Source organism: Danio rerio, chromosome 9 (genome assembly GCF_052040795.2).
Source record: "Danio rerio strain M-AB ecotype USA chromosome 9, GRCz13ab, whole genome shotgun sequence".
NCBI lineage: Eukaryota > Metazoa > Chordata > Actinopteri > Cypriniformes > Danionidae > Danio > Danio rerio.
In genome coordinates, this window is record NC_141029.1 from 39,143,398 (window position 1) to 39,150,533 (window position 7,136).

Genomic DNA, 7,136 nt, shown 5'->3' on the forward strand with positions numbered 1-7,136 from the left:
TTTTCATTCATATTTTAATAATTAACTTGCACGACAAGCATGTAGGCTATATTTATTTGACAAATGAACAAAAACTCCAATCTGCCTTAACTCATATCTTCCTCCTGCGTCGACCTGAACTGGGTGCTTGCCTGTGCTTAATCAAACGCATCAAGAAAGACTGATGCAGAGTTGTCAGTAAATTCTGTGTCTTTGCCTCAGAAAGTCGACTTCTTGTGACCAAAGACCGGAATTACTAGCGCCACTTCAGCCAGTGTTTTGTAAGTAGGAAACATTTCTCCTAAGGCTGTGATCAGAACTAAGTTTGCTGGATTCTCTGAATGTGGGATTTCCCGATCCTGCAAGCACTTGTTTCACCGGGAAAAAATGCTACAGCTCATGCTCCTTGCTGCCGCTGGGTTGGCTCATAACAGCTGTCGGCGACTGAGGATTTTTATTTGTTTGTTCTTCATCGTCCACTGCATCACTTCCTCTTTTTTCCCCTTTTATTATTAATATCACATCTATTCGGCCGTTTAAAGAAACTTCTCACAGTCAGCTTCTGTGACATTTTTGCAGCTGAACGCAGCGGTGACAAAGAGGAGACAAAACAAGGACAATCGCCATCAGCTGGACTAGAGTGGAAATTACAATTAGCTACAAATTACAATAGACAACCCTCAGCATATCCGTCAAAATGACGGATCACCTTCAGATTTTTCCATCACTGCTGAAAAAAATCTGTCAGTGTAATATATATTCGGTTATATTCAACCCGACCTTTGAAATTGTGATTACTGCTTTAAATTTTGTTCTTTTTAAGTGTCTGGGGGAAAAAACTACAACTTTTGTTTCCCATTAAACTAAATATATTTCATTTTAAGTAACATTTTAAATATTTAGTAACAGTAAACATGTCAGACTAATTAAGTCAAATAAATCACTGGCTTCTGCTGTTTTTATCCATCTAAAAACACAGATTTAATTACAACAAGACATCTTTAATTTTCTTTTCTCTGGATATACAGTAAGCGACTGCACCGTTCAAGTCCCTAGCATGCTGGGATGTTGATGTATAAGCGATTTATTTTTGAATGTTTCTGAACCATGACCTGAACAATAGCTTTTGATGAGAAAGGTCCTTTTCTGCTGGACATACTGTTGCCCTAAACATATATATATATATATATATATATATATATATATATATATATATATATATATATATATATATATATATATATATATATATATTTATTTATTTTTTTATTTTTTTTTTTACATATACTGATATAACAGAAAATTTTCCAAACTGCTGGAGATCGGTTATCGTCCCATGCCTAATGTTCACTAACATTCTAATTTTTGAACAGTTCATTTTTTTAACACCAAGCTCAAAGCAGACTTCTACCTACTGTAACTGTCAAAGCGGTATTACGTCATCAAAGTGTGAAGTTTCAGACCGGTCCTTTCAAAGCACTCTTAAAAATAAAGCTTCTGAAAGGATTTAAAAGAACACTTTTTTTGTTTGAAGAAGATGTAATCAATCTAAAGAACCTCTTTTCCACTATAAAGCATGGTTTGTGCATTGAAGAGGTTCCATGGATGTTCACTACAAAAAATGCTGGGTTCCACACAATCCCTTCATGATGTCCCAACACAAATTAATTAGATCAACTTAAAGGTGCAGTCTGCAAGTTTGACACCCAGTGGTTGGACTAAATATTGCATGCCTGGTTTAAAACGTGCAAAGGCAGGTTGCCAGATTGACAACATAGAAGTGTACCTAACTATCAAGCCAAAAGGCTAATTTAAGTCTTGTTCTAAATAAATCAACACCACAGGATAGAAAGAATATTTTCCATATAGTTTTTGTCCTAACACCTGAAATTTATATTTTAGAATAGGCTTCTACAATGATCACCTCAGGTACACCTCATGGGCTTTATTCAGTGTTAAATGCTAAAAATCAGTTTGGATGCCATTTAACATGACATTTATTGCCATATACTAAAAGCAGCAGCAGATCTAAGTCACAGTGTTACAATGTAACCTGCTCACCTAATGTCTACGTTTGAAATATTTATATTATTTGCTAATTAATAACCAACTCATGTGGAACTCTGAATCTGCGTCTCATTTCGGAGTCTGCTATTGTCCACCGAAGGTCGCATTTCAGTCACGGACGCATGCTTTGAAACCCTTTATGACTGAATGAATGAAATACACCAAGGCAACCTGCTGAAACTGGCATCATGCGAGTTAAAATAACCAAAACAAAGACAGCACATAATAGCACGTAACAGACATTTTCAAAGCAGAATATCTGACTTCAGCATTGTTTGTCAGATAAACAAGAATGTTACCTTAGCATGTCTCTTAAATATCTGTAAATATATTATGATAGTATTATGCTTTAGAACAGTCAAAAACTTACAGTACCCTTAATTGTTTTTGCAAGTTAAGTGGATTGAACATAAAACACACAACAACTCAATAATTGTGTGGATTCTGCTCATTTTAAATAAGTGGTTTGAACAATCAGCAAAAATATTTGAAGGACTGTTAAATGTTCTCCGTCTAACTGTTAGAACTGCTATTTGTGGAATGTTTAGGAGCAAACTATAAATGTAAAAGCCAAAGTATTTTGTAGGCTTTTTGCTCTCCAAAATGTATTTTTTATTTATTTATTTTTTAAAGATTTATTTTTGGCCTTAAATAAGTATAGAACAGTATTATAGACAGGAAGTGAAATGGGAGAGGGTAGCGATGGAAAATGTACTCAAGCCAGGATTCAAACTCAGGACACCCTGAAGTGCTACTGCACCATATGGCTATTGCGCCGACTTCAAAACTTATACAACAAAAATTATTTAATAAAGTACATCAAAACAGAAATATTATTACAAACTAAAATAGCAGTATCCTTTTTAACATTTTTTTTTTTAAATGTAATGATTCCTGTGATGGCAAAACTCAAAATGGCAAAATTATAACTCCAGTCATCATTGTGACGCAATCCTTCTGCGTCATTCAAATGTTATAAAAATGCTGATTTGGCTCTGAAGAAAATTTCTTCTTAGTACCAAAATGGTCAAAAAACATTGTGCTGCTTAAATTTTCATTTACTTATTTGCGGTAACTCAAACCATTTGAGGAAACAACCAAGTTGAAAAACTAATCCTAATGAGTACTGTGAACTTTTCCCTTTGAGTAAACAAAGCAATCTGAGTACAGTGAAACCCTATAAATGAAGAGAACTCAAACCAACTGACTGTAAAACCCAATAAGTTAAGGCAACTCAAACCATTTTAGGAAACCAATTGCTACTAACCATTTGAGTTAAAAACTAATACTAATGGGTACTGTGAACTTGCTTAATTTATGCTGAAGTAATGATGTATTAATTTCAGTCAATTTTGATTTAACTACACTCCTTTAATTTGATAAAGTTGACTGTAGGGTTTTACAGTACAGGACTCTTGTCTAAACACAAAATGAAAACATATTTTGAAGTGTATACACACTGTAAAATATAAAAAGTTGAGTTAACTTAAAATATGTCCACCTAATTTTCAATTTTAAACTGAGTTAACCATTTTTAAGCTGGGTTTTTTACAGTGCAAAAGTGCAAGGTCATTACAGTTGCCTTGAAATAAACGCAATACAACTCTTACTGAACAAAAAAATCTGATTTTGGAAGGTGGTTAACAAATAAAAGCACACTCTCTGACTGACCATGTTTAGACATCCTATTGATTCTATATGCGATGATCCCGCTCAAGCAAAAACAAAAGGTCAGATGCCTGGTCAGGGGGCTCGAATTTTAGGCCCCAAGAATGTCCCAGGGACATCCAGCCTCTGCTATTAAACAGCATGAGAGCATATCGTGTATCATAATATATGCATATATCCCTTCATCATATTAACTTGAAGTGCTGTTTCAGCATATTCTGAAAAATACCAGCGTTTGACCTCTGCCCTCAGCTCTTCACATTATATTACATCACTTCACTCCAGCCTCTCCGCTGTACTTGTTTGAGTCACTTAAGACTTTCCATCAAAGGAGGCACACAGGCTAGGGGATCAAAGAGATCTGACCGGGTCAGGGTTTGGGGTGCAAGAGCCTCCCTCCTCTCCTTACCCAGCAGTGCTTTGGGTTATGAGAAGCTGTTGGCTTAAAAGACACGCATGCATGAATGGTGACATTGTGGCTGCAGTGTGAGCTGAACAATGAGAGCCCTTACTTTGATCTGTGACTTTAAGCACAGAGTGCTGCAGTACTAAAGTCAGTCTGCTGTCCTCCTAATGCAAGTAAATAATATTTGGAAATATATCCCTGAGAAGAATGTGAAGTTATTTATCATATATCTGTTTAATATATTTGTATTACATTAAATAGCTAATAATTGCTGGACCTAAACCTTGTTTAAATATAATCAGGCTTATACATTTCATTTGCAAATTTCATATTTTACAAAACCTGTTTGAGTTTCTGTTGAACAAAAAAGAAAATAATCTGTAGAATGCTTGAAACCAGTAGCCATTGACTTCCGTAATGTATTTTTGTTCATACTATGGATGTCAATGGTTTCCAAAACTTGTCAAACTAAGTTATTTTTGTTTATTCATTCATCTTTTGTATCTTTATTTATTTATGTATTTATTTTATTATTAAAGTATTATTATAGTATTATTTAATTTATTTATTTAATTATTTTGTTTGTTTGTTTATTTGTTTATTTTTTTTCTTTATTGGTTTATTTATTAGTTTGTTTGTTTTTTATTTATTTGATCTATTTATTTATTTACTGGTTTACTTATTAGTTTGTTTGTTTTTATTGTTTTTTATTTATTGCTTTGTTTATTAGGTTGTTTATTTTTTATTTATTGGTTTGTTTATTAGTTTGTTTATTTATTTATTTATTTGGTTTATTTATTTATTGGTTCATTTATTAGGTTGTTTATTTTTTATTAATTGATTTATTTATTAATTTATTTATTGGTTTGCTTATTAGTTTTTTTATTTGTTTATTTTTGATTTATTGGTTTATTTATTAGGTTGTTTATTTTTTTTTATTTGTTTATTCATTAATTAATTTATTGGTTTGTTTATTAGTTTGTTTATTTGTTTATTTAAAATGTATTAACTTATTTATTGGTTTATTTATTAGTTTGTTTATTTTTTATTTATTTATTTATAGGTTTATTTGGCAGAGACATAATTGGTGATTGCATTTTTTATCTGTTATTAGGCCTGTCATAATAATCAATATATCGACTTATCGTGCAATACATGGAGCTGACCTCAATATTTTTATTGTTACAAAGTATATTTACAAATTCCAAAATAGCGTTAAAGCCATTTTACAATGACATTTACCTTCTACCTCACCCTCAAGCTTTATAATTGGACATTTACCTAATAGGATGCTTAATAGTATGTATAATGGGACATTTACCAATTTAAACACTAAATTATAACCTCAACAATGATAAATATCGTAAAGTGTTTATGGATATTTGCATTATTATGCTGCTAAATAATCAGTGGCATAAAATTATCTCAAAATGGCTTACAGCAAATTCTGACAATATATCGCACAACAAAAATTGTGGCAGGTCTAATCTGTTGTCTCTGGAAAGATGGTAAAATTCTCTCCCTAAAAATAATACAAAATTGATACAATGAACAAAGTAATTGAAATAGAGCGATCCTGATAAATATAGTATAGTGTATATATGGACAAAATCTTTATTATAGCAATATGTAAAAAAATGATGAGATTATTATGTAATATGTTTTATCTATATCACATCTTGCCATGATATAGCCATAAGCAGCTGATTTGGCAATAAAGAAATAAACAAACAAACAAAAATACTTTTAATGTGAAGTACCTTTAAATTGATTAAGCATCCTTTAAGCTCTTGTAAGCACAATTTACATAATTCAAATTTACCCCACACTAAAGTGCTTGCAAATCATAAAAATGTTTCTTTTTATTATAAACAAAAGAAATACATTTTAAAGAAAGGTTTCCATTGACCTCCATAGTATTTTTTTCCCTGTTATGGATGTTAACGGCTGCTGATTTCTAAAATTCTTCAAAATATCTTCCTTTGTATTCAGCTAAAGAAATACACTGAAACCTGATTGAAACAGAGTGAGTAAATGAATACAGAACTGACATTTTTGTATAAACTAAACCTTTAAGAATATAAAGATAAACCTTACTACTAAGAAATGAATACCCCTGGTCCTGTATATGACTTTGAATTTACACGCAGTTCTCTTAGTTTGTGTAGTTTAGATTACAAAAGAAAATGATAGGCTCAAATGGCAGCATGAATGATTATTCAAATGAACTGAAAGTAAATTTTGTAAACTTCTAATATTCTTATATAAACTCTAATATTATCTTTAGACCCACAAAAAGTCGATTCTAATCTTTACACAAACTTTATAATGTAGGTGTGCTGCTCTAATAGGGACTAAGCTCTTTGTTAAATGGGTAATGATTGTTGGACTTAACTCTAATACACGATATGCCCTCATGCCCTAAATTGTTTAACTCTTCTTTAAAATCAGATTTATTGTTTAAAAATAAATAAGAAATGTACTCACCTTTCACTTTTTTGTTGAACACAAAAAAAAATAATTTGTAGAATGTTGGAAACCATTTACTTTTTTCAAAATTCTTCAAACTAACTTTTGCATTCAACAGAAGAAAGAAACCTTTAAAGCAGTGATGGCCAAAATAGGGCCTGCTGGCCAAAGTTAGCCCATGATATTCTTTAATTTGGCCTTAGTATATGTGTGTGAATGAGCGTGAATGAATGTTTCCCAGTGATGTGTTGAAGCTAGAAGGGCATCCGCTGTGTAAAACATATGCTGGATAAGTTGGCGGTTCATTCCACTGCGGTGACCCCAGATTAATAAAGGAACTAAGCCAAAAAGAAAAAAAGAATAAATATTATGAAAGAAATGAGGAAATTACCCATGGCAACTTTAATGTAAATTAGTTTGGTATATTTACTTTCGTCCCACAGCTCTCAATGATATTTGATTTTTGGCCCTGTAAATGAAAAAGTTTGGGCACCCCTGCTTTAAAGGATTAGAACCGTGAGGGTGAGTACATTATCCCTTTTTAGTG